The 25863-nt window shown below is 63.0% G+C and overlaps 20 non-coding genes across 20 annotated transcripts; all 20 read left to right on the top strand.

Moving 5' to 3' along the window:
- Positions 1-1665: 1665 nt before the first annotated feature.
- LOC150044317 (small nucleolar RNA SNORD116) lies at positions 1666-1762 on the top strand. Its single transcript, XR_016533357.1, has one exon. It is a non-coding gene; the product is annotated as a small nucleolar RNA SNORD116 (small nucleolar RNA).
- A 624-nt stretch (positions 1763-2386) lies between these two features.
- On the top strand, positions 2387-2480 carry LOC150044316 (small nucleolar RNA SNORD116). Its single transcript, XR_016533305.1, has one exon. It is a non-coding gene; the product is annotated as a small nucleolar RNA SNORD116 (small nucleolar RNA).
- Positions 2481-3117: 637 nt separating this feature from the next.
- Positions 3118-3212, top strand: LOC150044315 (small nucleolar RNA SNORD116). The gene has a single exon (XR_016533261.1). It is a non-coding gene; the product is annotated as a small nucleolar RNA SNORD116 (small nucleolar RNA).
- A 2113-nt stretch (positions 3213-5325) lies between these two features.
- LOC150044314 (small nucleolar RNA SNORD116) lies at positions 5326-5422 on the top strand. The gene has a single exon (XR_016533356.1). It is a non-coding gene; the product is annotated as a small nucleolar RNA SNORD116 (small nucleolar RNA).
- A 624-nt stretch (positions 5423-6046) lies between these two features.
- LOC150044313 (small nucleolar RNA SNORD116) lies at positions 6047-6140 on the top strand. The gene has a single exon (XR_016533304.1). It is a non-coding gene; the product is annotated as a small nucleolar RNA SNORD116 (small nucleolar RNA).
- A 637-nt stretch (positions 6141-6777) lies between these two features.
- Positions 6778-6872, top strand: LOC150044312 (small nucleolar RNA SNORD116). The gene has a single exon (XR_016533260.1). It is a non-coding gene; the product is annotated as a small nucleolar RNA SNORD116 (small nucleolar RNA).
- A 2113-nt stretch (positions 6873-8985) lies between these two features.
- Positions 8986-9082, top strand: LOC150044311 (small nucleolar RNA SNORD116). Its single transcript, XR_016533355.1, has one exon. It is a non-coding gene; the product is annotated as a small nucleolar RNA SNORD116 (small nucleolar RNA).
- A 624-nt stretch (positions 9083-9706) lies between these two features.
- Positions 9707-9800, top strand: LOC150044310 (small nucleolar RNA SNORD116). Its single transcript, XR_016533302.1, has one exon. It is a non-coding gene; the product is annotated as a small nucleolar RNA SNORD116 (small nucleolar RNA).
- Positions 9801-10437: 637 nt separating this feature from the next.
- LOC150044309 (small nucleolar RNA SNORD116) lies at positions 10438-10532 on the top strand. The gene has a single exon (XR_016533258.1). It is a non-coding gene; the product is annotated as a small nucleolar RNA SNORD116 (small nucleolar RNA).
- Positions 10533-12645: 2113 nt separating this feature from the next.
- On the top strand, positions 12646-12742 carry LOC150044308 (small nucleolar RNA SNORD116). Its single transcript, XR_016533354.1, has one exon. It is a non-coding gene; the product is annotated as a small nucleolar RNA SNORD116 (small nucleolar RNA).
- A 624-nt stretch (positions 12743-13366) lies between these two features.
- LOC150044307 (small nucleolar RNA SNORD116) lies at positions 13367-13460 on the top strand. Its single transcript, XR_016533301.1, has one exon. It is a non-coding gene; the product is annotated as a small nucleolar RNA SNORD116 (small nucleolar RNA).
- Positions 13461-14097: 637 nt separating this feature from the next.
- Positions 14098-14192, top strand: LOC150044306 (small nucleolar RNA SNORD116). Its single transcript, XR_016533257.1, has one exon. It is a non-coding gene; the product is annotated as a small nucleolar RNA SNORD116 (small nucleolar RNA).
- Positions 14193-16305: 2113 nt separating this feature from the next.
- LOC150044305 (small nucleolar RNA SNORD116) lies at positions 16306-16402 on the top strand. Its single transcript, XR_016533353.1, has one exon. It is a non-coding gene; the product is annotated as a small nucleolar RNA SNORD116 (small nucleolar RNA).
- Positions 16403-17026: 624 nt separating this feature from the next.
- Positions 17027-17120, top strand: LOC150044304 (small nucleolar RNA SNORD116). Its single transcript, XR_016533300.1, has one exon. It is a non-coding gene; the product is annotated as a small nucleolar RNA SNORD116 (small nucleolar RNA).
- A 637-nt stretch (positions 17121-17757) lies between these two features.
- LOC150044303 (small nucleolar RNA SNORD116) lies at positions 17758-17852 on the top strand. Its single transcript, XR_016533256.1, has one exon. It is a non-coding gene; the product is annotated as a small nucleolar RNA SNORD116 (small nucleolar RNA).
- A 1950-nt stretch (positions 17853-19802) lies between these two features.
- LOC150044302 (small nucleolar RNA SNORD116) lies at positions 19803-19899 on the top strand. Its single transcript, XR_016533352.1, has one exon. It is a non-coding gene; the product is annotated as a small nucleolar RNA SNORD116 (small nucleolar RNA).
- A 624-nt stretch (positions 19900-20523) lies between these two features.
- LOC150044301 (small nucleolar RNA SNORD116) lies at positions 20524-20617 on the top strand. The gene has a single exon (XR_016533299.1). It is a non-coding gene; the product is annotated as a small nucleolar RNA SNORD116 (small nucleolar RNA).
- A 641-nt stretch (positions 20618-21258) lies between these two features.
- LOC150044300 (small nucleolar RNA SNORD116) lies at positions 21259-21353 on the top strand. Its single transcript, XR_016533255.1, has one exon. It is a non-coding gene; the product is annotated as a small nucleolar RNA SNORD116 (small nucleolar RNA).
- Positions 21354-23466: 2113 nt separating this feature from the next.
- On the top strand, positions 23467-23563 carry LOC150044299 (small nucleolar RNA SNORD116). The gene has a single exon (XR_016533351.1). It is a non-coding gene; the product is annotated as a small nucleolar RNA SNORD116 (small nucleolar RNA).
- A 625-nt stretch (positions 23564-24188) lies between these two features.
- LOC150044298 (small nucleolar RNA SNORD116) lies at positions 24189-24283 on the top strand. Its single transcript, XR_016533254.1, has one exon. It is a non-coding gene; the product is annotated as a small nucleolar RNA SNORD116 (small nucleolar RNA).
- The last annotated feature ends 1580 nt before the right edge of the window (positions 24284-25863 follow it).

The following is a 25863-nucleotide window of genomic DNA, read 5'->3' as shown; positions in this document are numbered from 1 at the left end:
TAGGTGTTTTCCAAGAGAGCTCTTGGCAAATGGTGCCCCCGGGGGCGTGCCATGACCAGAAGTGTGGTCTCGAGTTCTTGTTGCTCAAGGTCTGTGCCTGTGGTGTGGGCTAGCCCACGTCCCCAGGCTGGACGCTGGTGGCCCGGGGACTCCCAGTGTTTGGTGTGCCAGCACTGCGGTTGCCCAGAGTTTCGTGGTAGTGGGTAGCAGGAAGAGGAGCCTGTGTTCCGGCTCCAGTTGGAGTTGGTGTCATCGGGTGTGGGTCAGAGCTTCCTGCCAGGCCCTGGTGGGCAGTCAGACCGGGACTAGGCTGCTGCGAGGCCAAGGAGTGGCTTGAGGCCAGAGTGCAGGGCCAGAAAGAGCCTGCCTGCTGAGGTTAGGCCTGGTTTCGGGACCGCTGTGCGGGGAGTGCCTTGTAGTGGCGGCCAGCCCTCTGTCCCGTTGGGAACCTCCGCCTTCCGTGGAGGCCGTGGAGGGGTGCGGGATTGAGGCAGAGGAGTCCAGCGGCCGGCCCCGGGCTTGTGTCCTAGTTCTCAGTGCAGCACGGTCCTTGCCCCAAGACTGGCACTGTGGCAGGCGACCCCAGCCTTGTAGCCTCTTTGCCTCGCGGTCAGGATAGGCAGAGTGGGCAGCAGGCCTTGGGCTGGCTCGGTCTAGGCTAGCAGGCCAACAGCCATCGATGCTGAGGGTTGGGTGGCTGTGGACAGGCTCTGTACTAATATCAGGCAAGGCCTTGTGTTTTGGGGCTCCCAGGAGATTGCAGACAGCAGGCAGCTCAGCGTCCTCTGTCGCCAAGGGAAGTTGTAGGGACAGGCAGTTTCAGCGCCGGTGGGTTGGAGGAGTAGCAGGTTAGTGCCAGGCCTGTTGGGTCCTGTTGGGGGCCCAGAGCTGGTGGAAGAAGACAGGGTTCGAGTGACAGACAAGGGATGGATGTCTGTAGGTGGCGGGCAGCGATTTCGAGGCCCTGGCCCGAGAGCAGGTGGCCCCGTGAGATTACAGAGGACTGGCTCCACACCAGCGCATAGGTCCACCCGCACCCACCCACAGAGGTGCGAGGGCAAACGCGCGCGTACCCACACACACACCCACGCACACGCATGCAGGCACTCTCTCACGCACGCACCCACGCACACATGCACACGCAGTCACAAAGGCACACGCATACCCCCACACACAGGGCCCCACGAACGGCTTGGTGCACCAGGAGCGTCCGTGCTCATGGATGTGACGAACCCCTTGAGGGTTGGACAGGAAAGTCGAAGAGAGTTACGGATGTGGGGCCTGCGGCGCGTTGGCGTGACGGGTCGGCCTGTGGCCTTGGTCCTTTACTCAACGGGGCTCTTGTTTTGTCTTGGCTCCCAGGCGCTGATGTCTCCGGGCACCTTAAGTCTCTGGGGCCACAGGTTGGCCGCGGGGCCCAGGGAGCAGTGTAAGGTTGAAGCGGCGCGAGTTGCCCGGCCTGCTGCGGGTCCGGCCCTGGCCAGTGCATCGCCCCAAGGAGAGGAAGGTAAGCCTCCCTGTGCCCAACGCGCTTGCGTTGACCTTGGGGTGCGGGTGGGAGCCGCTCACGGCTTGCCACTTGGCGTAGCAAGACGATGGCCTGCCCAGTGCCGCCCGCGCCAGCCAAGCTTGCCGTGTCCTGCTTGGCACCCAGAGGATGTGCTCGGATCGATGATGATTCCCCAAAAAAAACATTCCTTGGAAAAGCTGAACAAAATGAGTGAAAACTCATTCCCGTCTCACGCATCGGTGACTGAGGTCCAGCACTTTTGCATGACACAGCTAGTGTAGGGGAGAGGAAGGTGTAGTCCTTCCTGACATCCATGCGCCACCCGAAGGCAGCTCTGCACAGGTACCCGGCCATGGGGCTAAGAAGTCCTGGCACCCACCCCTCCTCGAGTGGAGGGTCACACACCGATGGCACGGTGTGCCTCGGCCCGCGTGCCCACGATCTTGACGACCCCCCCGGGGGGCCCCAGAGGAGAGTGTTAGACAGCTAGGGACCTGGGACCCACGGAGGGTTGGCGCCGACCGGTCAGCCTACAGCCTCGGTGCTTTACTCAACGGCGCTTTTGTTGTGCCTTCTGACCCCAGGCGCTGATGTCCCAGGACGCCTTGATTCGGTGGTGCCAGCCCCAGGGAGCCGTGTAACCTCGAAGCGGCCCAAGACGCCAGGCCTGCTGTGGATCCGGTCCTGGGCAGTGCATCGCCCCCGAGGAGAGGAAGGTAAGCCTCCCTGTGCCCAACGCGCTTGCGTTGACCTTGGGGTGCGGGTGGGAGCCGCTCCCGGCTTGCCAGTTGGCCTTGCAACACAACGGCCTGCCCCGGGCTGCTTGCGCCAGCCAAGCCTGCCGTGTCCTGCATTAGACACAGAGATGATATGCTTGGATCGATGATGACTCGCCAGCAAACATTCCTTGGAATAGCTGAACAAAATGAGTGAAAACTCTTTCCCGCCACGACGTCGGTGACTGAGATCCAGAACGTTTGAACGTCACAGCTAGTGTAGGGGAGAGGAAGGTGTAGTCCTTACTAACATACATGCACCACACGAAGGCAGCTCTGCAGAGGTACCCGGCCATGGGGCTAAGAAGCCCTGGGACCCTTCCTTTCTCCAGTGGGGGTCCCACACCGATGGCATGGCGTGCCTCGGGCACCCGAGCCCCTGATCTTGACGACCCCTCGGAGGGCCGCAGAGGAGAGTGTAAGACAGCTAGGGACCTGGGGACCCACGGAGAGTTGGCGCCGACCGGTCAGCCTACAGCCGCGGTCCTTTACTCAACGGTGCTCTTGTTTTGCCTTGTGTGGGCAGGCGCTGATGTCCCAGGACGCCTTGATTCGGCGGGGCCGCAGGTTGGCCGCCGCGCCAGGCAGCCGTGTACCCCGGAAGCGGCGCGAGACACCCGGCGCGCTGCGGGTCCGGCCCTGGCCAGTGCATCGCCCCAAGGACAGGAAGGTAAGCCTTTCCTGTGCCCAACGGGCTTGCGTTGACCTTGGTGCGGGTGGGAGCCGCTCACGGCTTGCCACTTGGCGTTGCAAGACAATGGCCTGCCCGGCGCCGCCTGCGCCGGCCAAGCTTGCCATGTCGTGCTTCGCGCACAGAGCATGTGTGTGCCTGGATCGATGATGACTCCCCCAAATAACATTCCTTGGAAGCTGAACAAAATGAGTGAGAACTCTATAACCGTCCTTCTCATCGGTGACTGAGGTCCAGCACTCGGCTTTCCTCAGGCCGTGTAGGGAGTGGGGCCCGCCCGACTGGCAGTCACGCACATTCTTCCCACCTGCCAGGCGCGCTGGCTCCACACCGCCTCCCCGGCACTCCGACCTTGCCCTGCTTTGGCTGCTCTGGGTTGTGTAGACGCCCAAGGGGCCGGTTTGTTTGGCTGGGGCTCAGAGGCAGCCCATGCCCACCAAGGGTATCCCTGGCCTTTGGCCTGCTGAGCTGTGGCGGGGGGCCAGTGGGCTGTCCCCGGGGAGGAAGAGGTGGAGGAGTCTAGGTGTTTTCCAAGAGAGCTCTTGGCAAATGGCGCCCCCGGGGGCGTGCCATGACCAGAAGTGTGGTCTCGAGTTCTTGTTGCTCAAGGTCTGTGCCTGTGGTGTGGGCTAGCCCACGGCCCCAGGCTGGACGCTGGTGGCCCGGGGACTCCCAGTGTTTGGTGTGCCAGCACTGCGGTTGCCCAGAGTTTCGTGGTAGTGGGTAGCAGGAAGAGGAGCCTGTGTTCGGGTGGATAGTGGAGCCTCCTCGGTGAGGAGTGGGTGCGCGGTTTCTTCTGGGGGCGTGCGTGGGGCCCGGGTTTGGTTGTCCGGTTGCAGTGGCCGGGGCCGAGTTGCGAGTTGGAGTTGTGCTGGAGTGGGGGAGCTCGTCTCCTTGTTTGTGCTCTGCCCCTTGTCCAGTTGGAGTTGGTGTCATCGGGTGTGGGTCAGAGCTTCCTGCCATGCCCTGGTGGGCAGTCAGACCGGGACTAGGCTGCTGCGAGGCCAAGGAGTGGCTTGAGGCCAGAGTGCAGGGCCAGAAAGAGCCTGCCTGCTGAGGTTAGGCCTGGTTTCGGGACCGCTGTGCGGGGAGTGCCTTGTAGTGGCGGCCAGCCCTCTGTCCCGTTGGGAACCTCCGCCTTCCGTGGAGGCCGTGGAGGGGTGCGGGATTGAGGCAGAGGAGTCCAGCGGCCGGCCCCGGGCTTGTGTCCTAGTTCTCAGTGCAGCACGGTCCTTGCCCCAAGACTGGCACTGTGGCAGGCGACCCCAGCCTTGTAGCCTCTTTGCCTCGCGGTCAGGATAGGCAGAGTGGGCAGCAGGCCTTGGGCTGGCTCGGTCTAGGCTAGCAGGCCAACAGCCATCGATGCTGAGGGTTGGGTGGCTGTGGACAGGCTCTGTACTAATATCAGGCAAGGCCTTGTGTTTTGGGGCTCCCAGGAGATTGCAGACAGCAGGCAGCTCAGCGTCCTCTGTCGCCAAGGGAAGTTGTAGGGACAGGCAGTTTCAGCGCCGGTGGGTTGGAGGAGTAGCAGGTTAGTGCCAGGCCTGTTGGGTCCTGTTGGGGGCCCAGAGCTGGTGGAAGAAGACAGGGTTCGAGTGACAGACAAGGGATGGATGTCTGTAGGTGGCGGGCAGCGATTTCGAGGCCCTGGCCCGAGAGCAGGTGGCCCCGTGAGATTACAGAGGACTGGCTCCACACCAGCGCATAGGTCCACCCGCACCCACCCACAGAGGTGCGAGGGCAAACGCGCGCGTACCCACACACACACCCACGCACACGCATGCAGGCACTCTCTCACGCACGCACCCACGCACACATGCACACGCAGTCACAAAGGCACACGCATACCCCCCCACACAGGGCCCCACGAACGGCTTGGTGCACCAGGAGCGTCCGTGCTCATGGATGTGACGAACCCCTTGAGGGTTGGACAGGAAAGTCGAAGAGAGTTACGGATGTGGGGCCTGCGGCGCGTTGGCGTGACGGGTCGGCCTGTGGCCTTGGTCCTTTACTCAACGGGGCTCTTGTTTTGTCTTGGCTCCCAGGCGCTGATGTCTCCGGGCACCTTAAGTCTCTGGGGCCACAGGTTGGCCGCGGGGCCCAGGGAGCAGTGTAAGGTTGAAGCGGCGCGAGTTGCCCGGCCTGCTGCGGGTCCGGCCCTGGCCAGTGCATCGCCCCAAGGAGAGGAAGGTAAGCCTCCCTGTGCCCAACGCGCTTGCGTTGACCTTGGGGTGCGGGTGGGAGCCGCTCACGGCTTGCCACTTGGCGTAGCAAGACGATGGCCTGCCCAGTGCCGCCCGCGCCAGCCAAGCTTGCCGTGTCCTGCTTGGCACCCAGAGGATGTGCTCGGATCGATGATGATTCCCCAAAAAAAACATTCCTTGGAAAAGCTGAACAAAATGAGTGAAAACTCATTCCCGTCTCACGCATCGGTGACTGAGGTCCAGCACTTTTGCATGACACAGCTAGTGTAGGGGAGAGGAAGGTGTAGTCCTTCCTGACATCCATGCGCCACCCGAAGGCAGCTCTGCACAGGTACCCGGCCATGGGGCTAAGAAGTCCTGGCACCCACCCCTCCTCGAGTGGAGGGTCACACACCGATGGCACGGTGTGCCTCGGCCCGCGTGCCCACGATCTTGACGACCCCCCCGGGGGGCCCCAGAGGAGAGTGTTAGACAGCTAGGGACCTGGGACCCACGGAGGGTTGGCGCCGACCGGTCAGCCTACAGCCTCGGTGCTTTACTCAACGGCGCTTTTGTTGTGCCTTCTGACCCCAGGCGCTGATGTCCCAGGACGCCTTGATTCGGTGGTGCCAGCCCCAGGGAGCCGTGTAACCTCGAAGCGGCCCAAGACGCCAGGCCTGCTGTGGATCCGGTCCTGGGCAGTGCATCGCCCCCGAGGAGAGGAAGGTAAGCCTCCCTGTGCCCAACGCGCTTGCGTTGACCTTGGGGTGCGGGTGGGAGCCGCTCCCGGCTTGCCAGTTGGCCTTGCAACACAACGGCCTGCCCCGGGCTGCTTGCGCCAGCCAAGCCTGCCGTGTCCTGCATTAGACACAGAGATGATATGCTTGGATCGATGATGACTCGCCAGCAAACATTCCTTGGAATAGCTGAACAAAATGAGTGAAAACTCTTTCCCGCCACGACGTCGGTGACTGAGATCCAGAACGTTTGAACGTCACAGCTAGTGTAGGGGAGAGGAAGGTGTAGTCCTTACTAACATACATGCACCACACGAAGGCAGCTCTGCAGAGGTACCCGGCCATGGGGCTAAGAAGCCCTGGGACCCTTCCTTTCTCCAGTGGGGGTCCCACACCGATGGCATGGCGTGCCTCGGGCACCCGAGCCCCTGATCTTGACGACCCCTCGGAGGGCCGCAGAGGAGAGTGTAAGACAGCTAGGGACCTGGGGACCCACGGAGAGTTGGCGCCGACCGGTCAGCCTACAGCCGCGGTCCTTTACTCAACGGTGCTCTTGTTTTGCCTTGTGTGGGCAGGCGCTGATGTCCCAGGACGCCTTGATTCGGCGGGGCCGCAGGTTGGCCGCCGCGCCAGGCAGCCGTGTACCCCGGAAGCGGCGCGAGACACCCGGCGCGCTGCGGGTCCGGCCCTGGCCAGTGCATCGCCCCAAGGACAGGAAGGTAAGCCTTTCCTGTGCCCAACGGGCTTGCGTTGACCTTGGTGCGGGTGGGAGCCGCTCACGGCTTGCCACTTGGCGTTGCAAGACAATGGCCTGCCCGGCGCCGCCTGCGCCGGCCAAGCTTGCCATGTCGTGCTTCGCGCACAGAGCATGTGTGTGCCTGGATCGATGATGACTCCCCCAAATAACATTCCTTGGAAGCTGAACAAAATGAGTGAGAACTCTATAACCGTCCTTCTCATCGGTGACTGAGGTCCAGCACTCGGCTTTCCTCAGGCCGTGTAGGGAGTGGGGCCCGCCCGACTGGCAGTCACGCACATTCTTCCCACCTGCCAGGCGCGCTGGCTCCACACCGCCTCCCCGGCACTCCGACCTTGCCCTGCTTTGGCTGCTCTGGGTTGTGTAGACGCCCAAGGGGCCGGTTTGTTTGGCTGGGGCTCAGAGGCAGCCCATGCCCACCAAGGGTATCCCTGGCCTTTGGCCTGCTGAGCTGTGGCGGGGGGCCAGTGGGCTGTCCCCGGGGAGGAAGAGGTGGAGGAGTCTAGGTGTTTTCCAAGAGAGCTCTTGGCAAATGGCGCCCCCGGGGGCGTGCCATGACCAGAAGTGTGGTCTCGAGTTCTTGTTGCTCAAGGTCTGTGCCTGTGGTGTGGGCTAGCCCACGGCCCCAGGCTGGACGCTGGTGGCCCGGGGACTCCCAGTGTTTGGTGTGCCAGCACTGCGGTTGCCCAGAGTTTCGTGGTAGTGGGTAGCAGGAAGAGGAGCCTGTGTTCGGGTGGATAGTGGAGCCTCCTCGGTGAGGAGTGGGTGCGCGGTTTCTTCTGGGGGCGTGCGTGGGGCCCGGGTTTGGTTGTCCGGTTGCAGTGGCCGGGGCCGAGTTGCGAGTTGGAGTTGTGCTGGAGTGGGGGAGCTCGTCTCCTTGTTTGTGCTCTGCCCCTTGTCCAGTTGGAGTTGGTGTCATCGGGTGTGGGTCAGAGCTTCCTGCCATGCCCTGGTGGGCAGTCAGACCGGGACTAGGCTGCTGCGAGGCCAAGGAGTGGCTTGAGGCCAGAGTGCAGGGCCAGAAAGAGCCTGCCTGCTGAGGTTAGGCCTGGTTTCGGGACCGCTGTGCGGGGAGTGCCTTGTAGTGGCGGCCAGCCCTCTGTCCCGTTGGGAACCTCCGCCTTCCGTGGAGGCCGTGGAGGGGTGCGGGATTGAGGCAGAGGAGTCCAGCGGCCGGCCCCGGGCTTGTGTCCTAGTTCTCAGTGCAGCACGGTCCTTGCCCCAAGACTGGCACTGTGGCAGGCGACCCCAGCCTTGTAGCCTCTTTGCCTCGCGGTCAGGATAGGCAGAGTGGGCAGCAGGCCTTGGGCTGGCTCGGTCTAGGCTAGCAGGCCAACAGCCATCGATGCTGAGGGTTGGGTGGCTGTGGACAGGCTCTGTACTAATATCAGGCAAGGCCTTGTGTTTTGGGGCTCCCAGGAGATTGCAGACAGCAGGCAGCTCAGCGTCCTCTGTCGCCAAGGGAAGTTGTAGGGACAGGCAGTTTCAGCGCCGGTGGGTTGGAGGAGTAGCAGGTTAGTGCCAGGCCTGTTGGGTCCTGTTGGGGGCCCAGAGCTGGTGGAAGAAGACAGGGTTCGAGTGACAGACAAGGGATGGATGTCTGTAGGTGGCGGGCAGCGATTTCGAGGCCCTGGCCCGAGAGCAGGTGGCCCCGTGAGATTACAGAGGACTGGCTCCACACCACCGCATAGGTCCACCCGCACCCACCCACAGAGGTGCGAGGGCAAACGCGCGCGTACCCACACACACACCCACGCACACGCATGCAGGCACTCTCTCACGCACGCACCCACGCACACATGCACACGCAGTCACAAAGGCACACGCATACCCCCCCACACAGGGCCCCACGAACGGCTTGGTGCACCAGGAGCGTCCGTGCTCATGGATGTGACGAACCCCTTGAGGGTTGGACAGGAAAGTCGAAGAGAGTTACGGATGTGGGGCCTGCGGCGCGTTGGCGTGACGGGTCGGCCTGTGGCCTTGGTCCTTTACTCAACGGGGCTCTTGTTTTGTCTTGGCTCCCAGGCGCTGATGTCTCCGGGCACCTTAAGTCTCTGGGGCCACAGGTTGGCCGCGGGGCCCAGGGAGCAGTGTAAGGTTGAAGCGGCGCGAGTTGCCCGGCCTGCTGCGGGTCCGGCCCTGGCCAGTGCATCGCCCCAAGGAGAGGAAGGTAAGCCTCCCTGTGCCCAACGCGCTTGCGTTGACCTTGGGGTGCGGGTGGGAGCCGCTCACGGCTTGCCACTTGGCGTAGCAAGACGATGGCCTGCCCAGTGCCGCCCGCGCCAGCCAAGCTTGCCGTGTCCTGCTTGGCACCCAGAGGATGTGCTCGGATCGATGATGATTCCCCAAAAAAAACATTCCTTGGAAAAGCTGAACAAAATGAGTGAAAACTCATTCCCGTCTCACGCATCGGTGACTGAGGTCCAGCACTTTTGCATGACACAGCTAGTGTAGGGGAGAGGAAGGTGTAGTCCTTCCTGACATCCATGCGCCACCCGAAGGCAGCTCTGCACAGGTACCCGGCCATGGGGCTAAGAAGTCCTGGCACCCACCCCTCCTCGAGTGGAGGGTCACACACCGATGGCACGGTGTGCCTCGGCCCGCGTGCCCACGATCTTGACGACCCCCCCGGGGGGCCCCAGAGGAGAGTGTTAGACAGCTAGGGACCTGGGACCCACGGAGGGTTGGCGCCGACCGGTCAGCCTACAGCCTCGGTGCTTTACTCAACGGCGCTTTTGTTGTGCCTTCTGACCCCAGGCGCTGATGTCCCAGGACGCCTTGATTCGGTGGTGCCAGCCCCAGGGAGCCGTGTAACCTCGAAGCGGCCCAAGACGCCAGGCCTGCTGTGGATCCGGTCCTGGGCAGTGCATCGCCCCCGAGGAGAGGAAGGTAAGCCTCCCTGTGCCCAACGCGCTTGCGTTGACCTTGGGGTGCGGGTGGGAGCCGCTCCCGGCTTGCCAGTTGGCCTTGCAACACAACGGCCTGCCCCGGGCTGCTTGCGCCAGCCAAGCCTGCCGTGTCCTGCATTAGACACAGAGATGATATGCTTGGATCGATGATGACTCGCCAGCAAACATTCCTTGGAATAGCTGAACAAAATGAGTGAAAACTCTTTCCCGCCACGACGTCGGTGACTGAGATCCAGAACGTTTGAACGTCACAGCTAGTGTAGGGGAGAGGAAGGTGTAGTCCTTACTAACATACATGCACCACACGAAGGCAGCTCTGCAGACGTACCCGGCCATGGGGCTAAGAAGCCCTGGGACCCTTCCTTTCTCCAGTGGGGGTCCCACACCGATGGCATGGCGTGCCTCGGGCACCCGAGCCCCTGATCTTGACGACCCCTCGGAGGGCCGCAGAGGAGAGTGTTAGACAGCTAGGGACCTGGGGACCCACGGAGAGTTGGCGCCGACCGGTCAGCCTACAGCCGCGGTCCTTTACTCAACGGTGCTCTTGTTTTGCCTTGTGTGGGCAGGCGCTGATGTCCCAGGACGCCTTGATTCGGCGGGGCCGCAGGTTGGCCGCCGCGCCAGGCAGCCGTGTACCCCGGAAGCGGCGCGAGACACCCGGCGCGCTGCGGGTCCGGCCCTGGCCAGTGCATCGCCCCAAGGACAGGAAGGTAAGCCTTTCCTGTGCCCAACGGGCTTGCGTTGACCTTGGTGCGGGTGGGAGCCGCTCACGGCTTGCCACTTGGCGTTGCAAGACAATGACCTGCCCGGCGCCGCCTGCGCCGGCCAAGCTTGCCATGTCGTGCTTCGCGCACAGAGCATGTGTGTGCCTGGATCGATGATGACTCCCCCAAATAACATTCCTTGGAAGCTGAACAAAATGAGTGAGAACTCTATAACCGTCCTTCTCATCGGTGACTGAGGTCCAGCACTCGGCTTTCCTCAGGCCGTGTAGGGAGTGGGGCCCGCCCGACTGGCAGTCACGCACATTCTTCCCACCTGCCAGGTGCGCTGGCTCCACACCGCCTCCCCGGCACTCCGACCTTGCCCTGCTTTGGCTGCTCTGGGTTGTGTAGACGCCCAAGGGGCCGGTTTGTTTGGCTGGGGCTCAGAGGCAGCCCATGCCCACCAAGGGTATCCCTGGCCTTTGGCCTGCTGAGCTGTGGCGGGCGGCCAGTGGGCTGTCCCCGGGGAGGAAGAGGTGGAGGAGTCTAGGTGTTTTCCAAGAGAGCTCTTGGCAAATGGCGCCCCCGGGGGCGTGCCATGACCAGAAGTGTGGTCTCGAGTTCTTGTTGCTCAAGGTCTGTGCCTGTGGTGTGGGCTAGCCCACGGCCCCAGGCTGGACGCTGGTGGCCCGGGGACTCCCAGTGTTTGGTGTGCCAGCACTGCGGTTGCCCAGAGTTTCGTGGTAGTGGGTAGCAGGAAGAGGAGTCTGTGTTCGGGTGGATAGTGGAGCCTCCTCGGTGAGGAGTGGGTGCGCGGTTTCTTCTGGGGGCGTGCGTGGGGCCCGGGTTTGGTTGTCCGGTTGCAGTGGCCGGGGCCGAGTTGCGAGTTGGAGTTGTGCTGGAGTGGGGGAGCTCGTCTCCTTGTTTGTGCTCTGCCCCTTGTCCAGTTGGAGTTGGTGTCATCGGGTGTGGGTCAGAGCTTCCTGCCATGCCCTGGTGGGCAGTCAGACCGGGACTAGGCTGCTGCGAGGCCAAGGAGTGGCTTGAGGCCAGAGTGCAGGGCCAGAAAGAGCCTGCCTGCTGAGGTTAGGCCTGGTTTCGGGACCGCTGTGCGGGGAGTGCCTTGTAGTGGCGGCCAGCCCTCTGTCCCGTTGGGAACCTCCGCCTTCCGTGGAGGCCGTGGAGGGGTGCGGGATTGAGGCAGAGGAGTCCAGCGGCCGGCCCCGGGCTTGTGTCCTAGTTCTCAGTGCAGCACGGTCCTTGCCCCAAGACTGGCACTGTGGCAGGCGACCCCAGCCTTGTAGCCTCTTTGCCTCGCGGTGAGGATAGGCAGAGTGGGCAGCAGGCCTTGGGCTGGCTCGGTCTAGGCTAGCAGGCCAACAGCCATCGATGCTGAGGGTTGGGTGGCTGTGGACAGGCTCTGTACTAATATCAGGCAAGGCCTTGTGTTTTGGGGCTCCCAGGAGATTGCAGACAGCAGGCAGCTCAGCGTCCTCTGTCGCCAAGGGAAGTTGTAGGGACAGGCAGTTTCAGCGCCGGTGGGTTGGAGGAGTAGCAGGTTAGTGCCAGGCCTGTTGGGTCCTGTTGGGGGCCCAGAGCTGGTGGAAGAAGACAGGGTTCGAGTGACAGACAAGGGATGGATGTCTGTAGGTGGCGGGCAGCGATTTCGAGGCCCTGGCCCGAGAGCAGGTGGCCCCGTGAGATTACAGAGGACTGGCTCCACACCACCGCATAGGTCCACCCGCACCCACCCACAGAGGTGCGAGGGCAAACGCGCGCGTACCCACACACACACCCACGCACACGCATGCAGGCACTCTCTCACGCACGCACCCACGCACACATGCACACGCAGTCACAAAGGCACACGCATACCCCCACACACAGGGCCCCACGAACGGCTTGGTGCACCAGGAGCGTCCGTGCTCATGGATGTGACGAACCCCTTGAGGGTTGGACAGGAAAGTCGAAGAGAGTTACGGATGTGGGGCCTGCGGCGCGTTGGCGTGACGGGTCGGCCTGTGGCCTTGGTCCTTTACTCAACGGGGCTCTTGTTTTGTCTTGGCTCCCAGGCGCTGATGTCTCCGGGCACCTTAAGTCTCTGGGGCCACAGGTTGGCCGCGGGGCCCAGGGAGCAGTGTAAGGTTGAAGCGGCGCGAGTTGCCCGGCCTGCTGCGGGTCCGGCCCTGGCCAGTGCATCGCCCCAAGGAGAGGAAGGTAAGCCTCCCTGTGCCCAACGCGCTTGCGTTGACCTTGGGGTGCGGGTGGGAGCCGCTCACGGCTTGCCACTTGGCGTAGCAAGACGATGGCCTGCCCAGTGCCGCCCGCGCCAGCCAAGCTTGCCGTGTCCTGCTTGGCACCCAGAGGATGTGCTCGGATCGATGATGATTCCCCAAAAAAAACATTCCTTGGAAAAGCTGAACAAAATGAGTGAAAACTCATTCCCGTCTCACGCATCGGTGACTGAGGTCCAGCACTTTTGCATGACACAGCTAGTGTAGGGGAGAGGAAGGTGTAGTCCTTCCTGACATCCATGCGCCACCCGAAGGCAGCTCTGCACAGGTACCCGGCCATGGGGCTAAGAAGTCCTGGCACCCACCCCTCCTCGAGTGGAGGGTCACACACCGATGGCACGGTGTGCCTCGGCCCGCGTGCCCACGATCTTGACGACCCCCCCGGGGGGCCCCAGAGGAGAGTGTTAGACAGCTAGGGACCTGGGACCCACGGAGGGTTGGCGCCGACCGGTCAGCCTACAGCCTCGGTGCTTTACTCAACGGCGCTTTTGTTGTGCCTTCTGACCCCAGGCGCTGATGTCCCAGGACGCCTTGATTCGGTGGTGCCAGCCCCAGGGAGCCGTGTAACCTCGAAGCGGCCCAAGACGCCAGGCCTGCTGTGGATCCGGTCCTGGGCAGTGCATCGCCCCCGAGGAGAGGAAGGTAAGCCTCCCTGTGCCCAACGCGCTTGCGTTGACCTTGGGGTGCGGGTGGGAGCCGCTCCCGGCTTGCCAGTTGGCCTTGCAACACAACGGCCTGCCCCGGGCTGCTTGCGCCAGCCAAGCCTGCCGTGTCCTGCATTAGACACAGAGATGATATGCTTGGATCGATGATGACTCGCCAGCAAACATTCCTTGGAATAGCTGAACAAAATGAGTGAAAACTCTTTCCCGCCACGACGTCGGTGACTGAGATCCAGAACGTTTGAACGTCACAGCTAGTGTAGGGGAGAGGAAGGTGTAGTCCTTACTAACATACATGCACCACACGAAGGCAGCTCTGCAGAGTTACCCGGCCATGGGGCTAAGAAGCCCTGGGACCCTTCCTTTCTCCAGTGGGGGTCCCACACCGATGGCATGGCGTGCCTCGGGCACCCGAGCCCCTGATCTTGACGACCCCTCGGAGGGCCGCAGAGGAGAGTGTTAGACAGCTAGGGACCTGGGGACCCACGGAGAGTTGGCGCCGACCGGTCAGCCTACAGCCGCGGTCCTTTACTCAACGGTGCTCTTGTTTTGCCTTGTGTGGGCAGGCGCTGATGTCCCAGGACGCCTTGATTCGGCGGGGCCGCAGGTTGGCCGCCGCGCCAGGCAGCCGTGTACCCCGGAAGCGGCGCGAGACACCCGGCGCGCTGCGGGTCCGGCCCTGGCCAGTGCATCGCCCCAAGGACAGGAAGGTAAGCCTTTCCTGTGCCCAACGGGCTTGCGTTGACCTTGGTGCGGGTGGGAGCCGCTCACGGCTTGCCACTTGGCGTTGCAAGACAATGGCCTGCCCGGCGCCGCCTGCGCCGGCCAAGCTTGCCATGTCGTGCTTCGCGCACAGAGCATGTGTGTGCCTGGATCGATGATGACTCCCCCAAATAACATTCCTTGGAAGCTGAACAAAATGAGTGAGAACTCTATAACCGTCCTTCTCATCGGTGACTGAGGTCCAGCACTCGGCTTTCCTCAGGCCGTGTAGGGAGTGGGGCCCGCCCGACTGGCAGTCACGCACATTCTTCCCACCTGCCAGGCGCGCTGGCTCCACACCGCCTCCCCGGCACTCCGACCTTGCCCTGCTTTGGCTGCTCTGGGTTGTGTAGACGCCCAAGGGGCCGGTTTGTTTGGCTGGGGCTCAGAGGCAGCCCATGCCCACCAAGGGTACCCCTGGCCTTTGGCCTGCTGAGCTGTGGCGGGCGGCCAGTGGGCTGTCCCCGGGGAGGAAGAGGTGGAGGAGTCTAGGTGTTTTCCAAGAGAGCTCTTGGCAAATGGCGCCCCCGGGGGCGTGCCATGACCAGAAGTGTGGTCTCGAGTTCTTGTTGCTCAAGGTCTGTGCCTGTGGTGTGGGCTAGCCCACGGCCCCAGGCTGGACGCTGGTGGCCCGGGGACTCCCAGTGTTTGGTGTGCCAGCACTGCGGTTGCCCAGAGTTTCGTGGTAGTGGGTAGCAGGAAGAGGAGCCTGTGTTCGGGTGGATAGTGGAGCCTCCTCGGTGAGGAGTGGGTGCGCGGTTTCTTCTGGGGGCGTGCGTGGGGCCCGGGTTTGGTTGTCCGGTTGCAGTGGCCGGGGCCGAGTTGCGAGTTGGAGTTGTGCTGGAGTGGGGGAGCTCGTCTCCTTGTTTGTGCTCTGCCCCTTGTCCAGTTGGAGTTGGTGTCATCGGGTGTGGGTCAGAGCTTCCTGCCATGCCCTGGTGGGCAGTCAGACCGGGACTAGGCTGCTGCGAGGCCAAGGAGTGGCTTGAGGCCAGAGTGCAGGGCCAGAAAGAGCCTGCCTGCTGAGGTTAGGCCTGGTTTCGGGACCGCTGTGCGGGGAGTGCCTTGTAGTGGCGGCCAGCCCTCTGTCCCGTTGGGAACCTCCGCCTTCCGTGGAGGCCGTGGAGGGGTGCGGGATTGAGGCAGAGGAGTCCAGCGGCCGGCCCCGGGCTTGTGTCCTAGTTCTCAGTGCAGCACGGTCCTTGCCCCAAGACTGGCACTGTGGCAGGCGACCCCAGCCTTGTAGCCTCTTTGCCTCGCGGTGAGGATAGGCAGAGTGGGCAGCAGGCCTTGGGCTGGCTCGGTCTAGGCTAGCAGGCCAACAGCCATCGATGCTGAGGGTTGGGTGGCTGTGGACAGGCTCTGTACTAATATCAGGCAAGGCCTTGTGTTTTGGGGCTCCCAGGAGATTGCAGACAGCAGGCAGCTCAGCGTCCTCTGTCGCCAAGGGAAGTTGTAGGGACAGGCAGTTTCAGCGCCGGTGGGTTGGAGGAGTAGCAGGTTAGTGCCAGGCCTGTTGGGTCCTGTTGGGGGCCCAGAGCTGGTGGAAGAAGACAGGGTTCGAGTGACAGACAAGGGATGGATGTCTGTAGGTGGCGGGCAGCGATTTCGAGGCCCTGGCCCGAGAGCAGGTGGCCCCGTGAGATTACAGAGGACTGGCTCCACACCAGCGCATAGGTCCACCCGCACCCACCCACAGAGGTGCGAGGGCAAACGCGCGCGTACCCACACACACACCCACGCACACGCATGCAGGCACTCTCTCACGCACGCACCCACGCACACATGCACACGCAGTCACAAAGGCACACGCATACCCCCCCACACAGGGCCCCACGAACGGCTTGGTGCACCAGGAGCGTCCGTGCTCATGGATGTGACGAACCCCTTGAGGGTTGGACAGGAAAGTCGAAGAGAGTTACGGATGTGGGGCCTGCGGCGCGTTGGCGTGACGGGTCGGCCTGTGGCCTTGGTCCTTTACTCAACGGGGCTCTTGTTTTGTCTTGGCTCCCAGGCGCTGATGTCTCCGGGCACCTTAAGTCTCTGGGGCCACAGGTTGGCCGCGGGGCCCAGGGAGCAGTGTAAGGTTGAAGCGGCGCGAGTTGCCCGGCCTGCTGCGGGTCCGGCCCTGGCCAGTGCATCGCCCCAAGGAGAGGAAGGTAAGCCTCCCTGTGCCCAACGCGCTTGCGTTGACCTTGGGGTGCGGGTGGGAGCCGCTCACGGCTTGCCACTTGGCGTAGCAAGACGATGGCCTGCCCAGTGCCGCCCGCGCCAGCCAAGCTTGCCGTGTCCTGCTTGGCACCCAGAGGATGTGCTCGGATCGATGATGATTCCCCAAAAAAAACATTCCTTGGAAAAGCTGAACAAAATGAGTGAAAACTCATTCCCGTCTCACGCATCGGTGACTGAGGTCCAGCACTTTTGCATGACACAGCTAGTGTAGGGGAGAGGAAGGTGTAGTCCTTCCTGACATCCATGCGCCACCCGAAGGCAGCTCTGCACAGGTACCCGGCCATGGGGCTAAGAAGTCCTGGCACCCACCCCTCCTCGAGTGGAGGGTCACACACCGATGGCACGATGTGCCTGGGCCCCCGTGCCCACGATCTTGACGACCCCCCCGGGGGGCCCCAGAGGAGAGTGTTAGACAGCTAGGGACCTGGGACCCACGGAGGGTTGGCGCCGACCGGTCAGCCTACAGCCTCGGTGCTTTACTCAACGGCGCTTTTGTTGTGCCTTCTGACCCCAGGCGCTGATGTCCCAGGACGCCTTGATTCGGTGGTGCCAGCCCCAGGGAGCCGTGTAACCTCGAAGCGGCCCAAGACGCCAGGCCTGCTGTGGATCCGGTCCTGGGCAGTGCATCGCCCCCGAGGAGAGGAAGGTAAGCCTCCCTGTGCCCAACGCGCTTGCGTTGACCTTGGGGTGCGGGTGGGAGCCGCTCCCGGCTTGCCAGTTGGCCTTGCAACACAACGGCCTGCCCCGGGCTGCTTGCGCCAGCCAAGCCTGCCGTGTCCTGCATTAGACACAGAGATGATATGCTTGGATCGATGATGACTCGCCAGCAAACATTCCTTGGAATAGCTGAACAAAATGAGTGAAAACTCTTTCCCGCCACGACGTCGGTGACTGAGATCCAGAACGTTTGAACGTCACAGCTAGTGTAGGGGAGAGGAAGGTGTAGTCCTTACTAACATACATGCACCACACGAAGGCAGCTCTGCAGAGGTACCCGGCCATGGGGCTAAGAAGCCCTGGGACCCTTCCTTTCTCCAGTGGGGGTCCCACACCGATGGCATGGCGTGCCTCGGGCACCCGAGCCCCTGATCTTGACGACCCCTCGGAGGGCCGCAGAGGAGAGTGTTAGACAGCTAGGGACCTGGGGACCCACGGAGAGTTGGCGCCGACCGGTCAGCCTACAGCCGCGGTCCTTTACTCAACGGTGCTCTTGTTTTGCCTTGTGTGGGCAGGCGCTGATGTCCCAGGACGCCTTGATTCGGCGGGGCCGCAGGTTGGCCGCCGCGCCAGGCAGCCGTGTACCCCGGAAGCGGCGCGAGACACCCGGCGCGCTGCGGGTCCGGCCCTGGCCACTGCATCGCCCCAAGGACAGGAAGGTAAGCCTTTCCTGTGCCCAACGGGCTTGCGTTGACCTTGGTGCGGGTGGGAGCCGCTCACGGCTTGCCACTTGGCGTTGCAAGACAATGGCCTGCCCGGCGCCGCCTGCGCCGGCCAAGCTTGCCATGTCGTGCTTCGCGCACAGAGCATGTGTGTGCCTGGATCGATGATGACTCCCCCAAATAACATTCCTTGGAAGCTGAACAAAATGAGTGAGAACTCTATAACCGTCCTTCTCATCGGTGACTGAGGTCCAGCACTCGGCTTTCCTCAGGCCGTGTAGGGAGTGGGGCCCGCCCGACTGGCAGTCACGCACATTCTTCCCACCTGCCAGGCGCGCTGGCTCCACACCGCCTCCCCGGCACTCCGACCTTGCCCTGCTTTGGCTGCTCTGGGTTGTGTAGACGCCCAAGGGGCCGGTTTGTTTGGCTGGGGCTCAGAGGCAGCCCATGCCCACCAAGGGTATCCCTGGCCTTTGGCCTGCTGAGCTGTGGCGGGCGGCCAGTGGGCTGTCCCCGGGGAGGAAGAGGTGGAGGAGTCTAGGTGTTTTCCAAGAGAGCTCTTGGCAAATGGCGCCCCCGGGGGCGTGCCATGACCAGAAGTGTGGTCTCGAGTTCTTGTTGCTCAAGGTCTGTGCCTGTGGTGTGGGCTAGCCCACGTCCCCAGGCTGGACGCTGGTGGCCCGGGGACTCCCAGTGTTTGGTGTGCCAGCACTGCGGTTGCCCAGAGTTTCGTGGTAGTGGGTAGCAGGAAGAGGAGCCTGTGTTCGGGCTCCAGTTGGAGTTGGTGTCATCGGGTGTGGGTCAGAGCTTCCTGCCATGCCCTGGTGGGCAGTCAGACCGGGACTAGGCTGCTGCGAGGCCAAGGAGTGGCTTGAGGCCAGAGTGCAGGGCCAGAAAGAGCCTGCCTGCTGAGGTTAGGCCTGGTTTCGGGACCGCTGTGCGGGGAGTGCCTTGTAGTGGCGGCCAGCCCTCTGTCCCGTTGGGAACCTCCGCCTTCCGTGGAGGCCGTGGAGGGGTGCGGGATTGAGGCAGAGGAGTCCAGCGGCCGGCCCCGGGCTTGTGTCCTAGTTCTCAGTGCAGCACGGTCCTTGCCCCAAGACTGGCACTGTGGCAGGCGACCCCAGCCTTGTAGCCTCTTTGCCTCGCGGTCAGGATAGGCAGAGTGGGCAGCAGGCCTTGGGCTGGCTCGGTCTAGGCTAGCAGGCCAACAGCCATCGATGCTGAGGGTTGGGTGGCTGTGGACAGGCTCTGTACTAATATCAGGCAAGGCCTTGTGTTTTGGGGCTCCCAGGAGATTGCAGACAGCAGGCAGCTCAGCGTCCTCTGTCGCCAAGGGAAGTTGTAGGGACAGGCAGTTTCAGCGCCGGTGGGTTGGAGGAGTAGCAGGTTAGTGCCAGGCCTGTTGGGTCCTGTTGGGGGCCCAGAGCTGGTGGAAGAAGACAGGGTTCGAGTGACAGACAAGGGATGGATGTCTGTAGGTGGCGGGCAGCGATTTCGAGGCCCTGGCCCGAGAGCAGGTGGCCCCGTGAGATTACAGAGGACTGGCTCCACACCAGCGCATAGGTCCACCCGCACCCACCCACAGAGGTGCGAGGGCAAACGCGCGCGTACCCACACACACACCCACGCACACGCATGCAGGCACTCTCTCACGCACGCACCCACGCACACATGCACACGCAGTCACAAAGGCACACGCATACCCCCCCACACAGGGCCCCACGAACGGCTTGGTGCACCAGGAGCGTCCGTGCTCATGGATGTGACGAACCCCTTGAGGGTTGGACAGGAAAGTCGAAGAGAGTTACGGATGTGGGGCCTGCGGCGCGTTGGCGTGACGGGTCGGCCTGTGGCCTTGGTCCTTTACTCAACGGGGCTCTTGTTTTGTCTTGGCTCCCAGGCGCTGATGTCTCCGGGCACCTTAAGTCTCTGGGGCCACAGGTTGGCCGCGGGGCCCAGGGAGCAGTGTAAGGTTGAAGCGGCGCGAGTTGCCCGGCCTGCTGCGGGTCCGGCCCTGGCCAGTGCATCGCCCCAAGGAGAGGAAGGTAAGCCTCCCTGTGCCCAACGCGCTTGCGTTGACCTTGGGGTGCGGGTGGGAGCCGCTCACGGCTTGCCACTTGGCGTAGCAAGACGATGGCCTGCCCAGTGCCGCCCGCGCCAGCCAAGCTTGCCGTGTCCTGCTTGGCACCCAGAGGATGTGCTCGGATCGATGATGATTCCCCAAAAAAAACATTCCTTGGAAAAGCTGAACAAAATGAGTGAAAACTCATTCCCGTCTCACGCATCGGTGACTGAGGTCCAGCACTTTTGCATGACACAGCTAGTGTAGGGGAGAGGAAGGTGTAGTCCTTCCTGACATCCATGCGCCACCCGAAGGCAGCTCTGCACAGGTACCCGGCCATGGGGCTAAGAAGTCCTGGCACCCACCCCTCCTCGAGTGGAGGGTCACACACCGATGGCACGGTGTGCCTCGGCCCGCGTGCCCACGATCTTGACGACCCCCCCGGGGGGCCCCAGAGGAGAGTGTTAGACAGCTAGGGACCTGGGACCCACGGAGGGTTGGCGCCGACCGGTCAGCCTACAGCCTCGGTGCTTTACTCAACGGCGCTTTTGTTGTGCCTTCTGACCCCAGGCGCTGATGTCCCAGGACGCCTTGATTCGGTGGTGCCAGCCCCAGGGAGCCGTGTAACCTCGAAGCGGCCCAAGACGCCAGGCCTGCTGTGGATCCGGTCCTGGGCAGTGCATCGCCCCCGAGGAGAGGAAGGTAAGCCTCCCTGTGCCCAACGCGCTTGCGTTGACCTTGGGGTGCGGGTGGGAGCCGCTCCCGGCTTGCCAGTTGGCCTTGCAACACAACGGCCTGCCCCGGGCTGCTTGCGCCAGCCAAGCCTGCCGTGTCCTGCATTAGACACAGAGATGATATGCTTGGATCGATGATGACTCGCCAGCAAACATTCCTTGGAATAGCTGAACAAAATGAGTGAAAACTCTTTCCCGCCACGACGTCGGTGACTGAGATCCAGAACGTTTGAACGTCACAGCTAGTGTAGGGGAGAGGAAGGTGTAGTCCTTACTAACATACATGCACCACACGAAGGCAGCTCTGCAGAGGTACCCGGCCATGGGGCTAAGAAGCCCTGGGACCCTTCCTTTCTCCAGTGGGGGTCCCACACCGATGGCATGGCGTGCCTCGGGCACCCGAGCCCCTGATCTTGACGACCCCTCGGAGGGCCGCAGAGGAGAGTGTTAGACAGCTAGGGACCTGGGGACCCACGGAGAGTTGGCGCCGACCGGTCAGCCTACAGCCGCGGTCCTTTACTCAGCGGTGCTCTTGTTTTGCCTTGTGTGGGCAGGCGCTGATGTCCCAGGACATCAGCCTTGATTCGGCGGGGCCGCAGGTTGGCCGCCGCGCCAGGCAGCCGTGTACCCCGGAAGCGGCGCGAGACACCCGGCGCGCTGCGGGTCCGGCCCTGGCCAGTGCATCGCCCCAAGGACAGGAAGGTAAGCCTTTCCTGTGCCCAACGGGCTTGCGTTGACCTTGGTGCGGGTGGGAGCCGCTCACGGCTTGCCACTTGGCGTTGCAAGACAATGGCCTGCCCGGCGCCGCCTGCGCCGGCCAAGCTTGCCATGTCGTGCTTCGCGCACAGAGCATGTGTGTGCCTGGATCGATGATGACTCCCCCAAATAACATTCCTTGGAAGCTGAACAAAATGAGTGAGAACTCTATAACCGTCCTTCTCATCGGTGACTGAGGTCCAGCACTCGGCTTTCCTCAGGCCATGTAGGGAGTGGGGCCCGCCCGACTGGCAGTCACGCACATTCTTCCCACCTGCCAGGCGCGCTGGCTCCACACCGCCTCCCCGGCACTCCGACCTTGCCCTGCTTTGGCTGCTCTGGGTTGTGTAGACGCCCAAGGGGCCGGTTTGTTTGGCTGGGGCTCAGAGGCAGCCCATGCCCACCAAGGGTATCCCTGGCCTTTGGCCTGCTGAGCTGTGGCGGGCGGCCAGTGGGCTGTCCCCGGGGAGGAAGAGGTGGAGGAGTCTAGGTGTTTTCCGAGAGAGCTCTTGGCAAATGGCGCCCCCGGGGGCGTGCCATGACCAGAAGTGTGGTCTCGAGTTCTTGTTGCTCAAGGTCTGTGCCTGTGGTGTGGGCTAGCCCACGGCCCCAGGCTGGACGCTGGTGGCCCGGGGACTCCCAGTGTTTGGTGTGCCAGCACTGCGGTTGCCCAGAGTTTCGTGGTAGTGGGTAGCAGGAAGAGGAGCCTGTGTTCGGGTGGATAGTGGAGCCTCCTCGGTGAGGAGTGGGTGCGCGGTTTCTTCTGGGGGCGTGCGTGGGGCCCGGGTTTGGTTGTCGGGTTGCAGTGGCCGGGGCCGAGTTGCGAATTGGAGTTGTGCTGGAGTGGGGGAGCTCGTCTCCTTGTTTGTGCTCTGCCCCTTGTCCAGTTGGAGTTGGTGTCATCGGGTGTGGGTCAGAGCTTCCTGCCATGCCCTGGTGGGCAGTCAGACCGGGACTAGGCTGCTGCGAGGCCAAGGAGTGGCTTGAGGCCAGAGTGCAGGGCCAGAAAGAGCCTGCCTGCTGAGGTTAGGCCTGGTTTCGGGACCGCTGTGCGGGGAGTGCCTTGTAGTGGCGGCCAGCCCTCTGTCCCGTTGGGAACCTCCGCCTTCCGTGGAGGCCGTGGAGGGGTGCGGGATTGAGGCAGAGGAGTCCAGCGGCCGGCCCCGGGCTTGTGTCCTAGTTCTCAGTGCAGCACGGTCCTTGCCCCAAGACTGGCACTGTGGCAGGCGACCCCAGCCTTGTAGCCTCTTTGCCTCGCGGTGAGGATAGGCAGAGTGGGCAGCAGGCCTTGGGCTGGCTCGGTCTAGGCTAGCAGGCCAACAGCCATCGATGCTGAGGGTTGGGTGGCTGTGGACAGGCTCTGTACTAATATCAGGCAAGGCCTTGTGTTTTGGGGCTCCCAGGAGATTGCAGACAGCAGGCAGCTCAGCGTCCTCTGTCGCCAAGGGAAGTTGTAGGGACAGGCAGTTTCAGCGCCGGTGGGTTGGAGGAGTAGCAGGTTAGTGCCAGGCCTGTTGGGTCCTGTTGGGGGCCCAGAGCTGGTGGAAGAAGACAGGGTTCGAGTGACAGACAAGGGATGGATGTCTGTAGGTGGCGGGCAGCGATTTCGAGGCCCTGGCCCGAGAGCAGGTGGCCCCGTGAGATTACAGAGGACTGGCTCCACACCACCGCATAGGTCCACCCGCACCCACCCACAGAGGTGCGAGGGCAAACGCGCGCGTACCCACACACACACCCACGCACACGCATGCAGGCACTCTCTCACGCACGCACCCACGCACACATGCACACGCAGTCACAAAGGCACACGCATACCCCCCCACACAGGGCCCCACGAACGGCTTGGTGCACCAGGAGCGTCCGTGCTCATGGATGTGACGAACCCCTTGAGGGTTGGACAGGAAAGTCGAAGAGAGTTACGGATGTGGGGCCTGCGGCGCGTTGGCGTGACGGGTCGGCCTGTGGCCTTGGTCCTTTACTCAACGGGGCTCTTGTTTTGTCTTGGCTCCCAGGCGCTGATGTCTCCGGGCACCTTAAGTCTCTGGGGCCACAGGTTGGCCGCGGGGCCCAGGGAGCAGTGTAAGGTTGAAGCGGCGCGAGTTGCCCGGCCTGCTGCGGGTCCGGCCCTGGCCAGTGCATCGCCCCAAGGAGAGGAAGGTAAGCCTCCCTGTGCCCAACGCGCTTGCGTTGACCTTGGGGTGCGGGTGGGAGCCGCTCACGGCTTGCCACTTGGCGTAGCAAGACGATGGCCTGCCCAGTGCCGCCCGCGCCAGCCAAGCTTGCCGTGTCCTGCTTGGCACCCAGAGGATGTGCTCGGATCGATGATGATTCCCCAAAAAAAACATTCCTTGGAAAAGCTGAACAAAATGAGTGAAAACTCATTCCCGTCTCACGCATCGGTGACTGAGGTCCAGCACTTTTGCATGACACAGCTAGTGTAGGGGAGAGGAAGGTGTAGTCCTTCCTGACATCCATGCGCCACCCGAAGGCAGCTCTGCACAGGTACCCGGCCATGGGGCTAAGAAGTCCTGGCACCCACCCCTCCTCGAGTGGAGGGTCACACACCGATGGCACGGTGTGCCTCGGCCCGCGTGCCCACGATCTTGACGACCCCCCCCGGGGGGCCCCAGAGGAGAGTGTTAGACAGCTAGGGACCTGGGACCCACGGAGGGTTGGCGCCGACCGGTCAGCCTACAGCCTCGGTGCTTTACTCAACGGCGCTTTTGTTGTGCCTTCTGACCCCAGGCGCTGATGTCCCAGGACGCCTTGATTCGGTGGTGCCAGCCCCAGGGAGCCGTGTAACCTCGAAGCGGCCCAAGACGCCAGGCCTGCTGTGGATCCGGCCCTGGCCAGTGCATCGCCCCAAGGACAGGAAGGTAAGCCTTTCCTGTGCCCAACGGGCTTGCGTTGACCTTGGTGCGGGTGGGAGCCGCTCACGGCTTGCCACTTGGCGTTGCAAGACAATGGCCTGCCCGGCGCCGCCTGCGCCGGCCAAGCTTGCCATGTCGTGCTTCGCGCACAGAGCATGTGTGTGCCTGGATCGATGATGACTCCCCCAAATAACATTCCTTGGAAGCTGAACAAAATGAGTGAGAACTCTATAACCGTCCTTCTCATCGGTGACTGAGGTCCAGCACTCGGCTTTCCTCAGGCCGTGTAGGGAGTGGGGCCCGCCCGACTGGCAGTCACGCACATTCTTCCCACCTGCCAGGCGCGCTGGCTCCACACCGCCTCCCCGGCACTCCGACCTTGCCCTGCTTTGGCTGCTCTGGGTTGTGTAGACGCCCAAGGGGCCGGTTTGTTTGGCTGGGGCTCAGAGGCAGCCCATGCCCACCAAGGGTACCCCTGGCCTTTGGCCTGCTGAGCTGTGGCGGGCGGCCAGTGGGCTGTCCCCGGGGAGGAAGAGGTGGAGGAGTCTAGGTGTTTTCCAAGAGAGCTCTTGGCAAATGGCGCCCCCGGGGGCGTGCCATGACCAGAAGTGTGGTCTCGAGTTCTTGTTGCTCAAGGTCTGTGCCTGTGGTGTGGGCTAGCCCACGGCCCCAGGCTGGACGCTGGTGGCCCGGGGACTCCCAGTGTTTGGTGTGCCAGCACTGCGGTTGCCCAGAGTTTCGTGGTAGTGGGTAGCAGGAAGAGGAGCCTGTGTTCGGGTGGATAGTGGAGCCTCCTCGGTGAGGAGTGGGTGCGCGGTTTCTTCTGGGGGCGTGCGTGGGGCCCGGGTTTGGTTGTCCGGTTGCAGTGGCCGGGGCCGAGTTGCGAGTTGGAGTTGTGCTGGAGTGGGGGAGCTCGTCTCCTTGTTTGTGCTCTGCCCCTTGTCCAGTTGGAGTTGGTGTCATCGGGTGTGGGTCAGAGCTTCCTGCCATGCCCTGGTGGGCAGTCAGACCGGGACTGGGCTGCTGCGAGGCCAAGGAGTGGCTTGAGGCCAGAGTGCAGGGCCAGAAAGAGCCTGCCTGCTGAGGTTAGGCCTGGTTTCGGGACCGCTGTGCGGGGAGTGCCTTGTAGTGGCGGCCAGCCCTCTGTCCCGTTGGGAACCTCCGCCTTCCGTGGAGGCCGTGGAGGGGTGCGGGATTGAGGCAGAGGAGTCCAGCGGCCGGCCCCGGGCTTGTGTCCTAGTTCTCAGTGCAGCACGGTCCTTGCCCCAAGACTGGCACTGTGGCAGGCGACCCCAGCCTTGTAGCCTCTTTGCCTCGCGGTGAGGATAGGCAGAGTGGGCAGCAGGCCTTGGGCTGGCTCGGTCTAGGCTAGCAGGCCAACAGCCATCGATGCTGAGGGTTGGGTGGCTGTGGACAGGCTCTGTACTAATATCAGGCAAGGCCTTGTGTTTTGGGGCTCCCAGGAGATTGCAGACAGCAGGCAGCTCAGCGTCCTCTGTCGCCAAGGGAAGTTGTAGGGACAGGCAGTTTCAGCGCCGGTGGGTTGGAGGAGTAGCAGGTTAGTGCCAGGCCTGTTGGGTCCTGTTGGGGGCCCAGAGCTGGTGGAAGAAGACAGGGTTCGAGTGACAGACAAGGGATGGATGTCTGTAGGTGGCGGGCAGCGATTTCGAGGCCCTGGCCCGAGAGCAGGTGGCCCCGTGAGATTACAGAGGACTGGCTCCACACCAGCGCATAGGTCCACCCGCACCCACCCACAGAGGTGCGAGGGCAAACGCGCGCGTACCCACACACACCCACGCACACGCATGCAGGCACTCTCTCACGCACGCACCCACGCACACA

The sequence above is a fragment of the Megascapheus bottae genome, chromosome 30 (assembly GCF_031878675.1).
Source record: "Megascapheus bottae isolate mThoBot1 chromosome 30, mThoBot2.hap1, whole genome shotgun sequence".
In the NCBI taxonomy this organism is placed as follows: Eukaryota; Metazoa; Chordata; class Mammalia; order Rodentia; family Geomyidae; genus Megascapheus; species Megascapheus bottae.
Note: the sequence above shows the minus strand (reverse complement) of the source record. Positions and strands in the feature narration are given on the sequence as shown.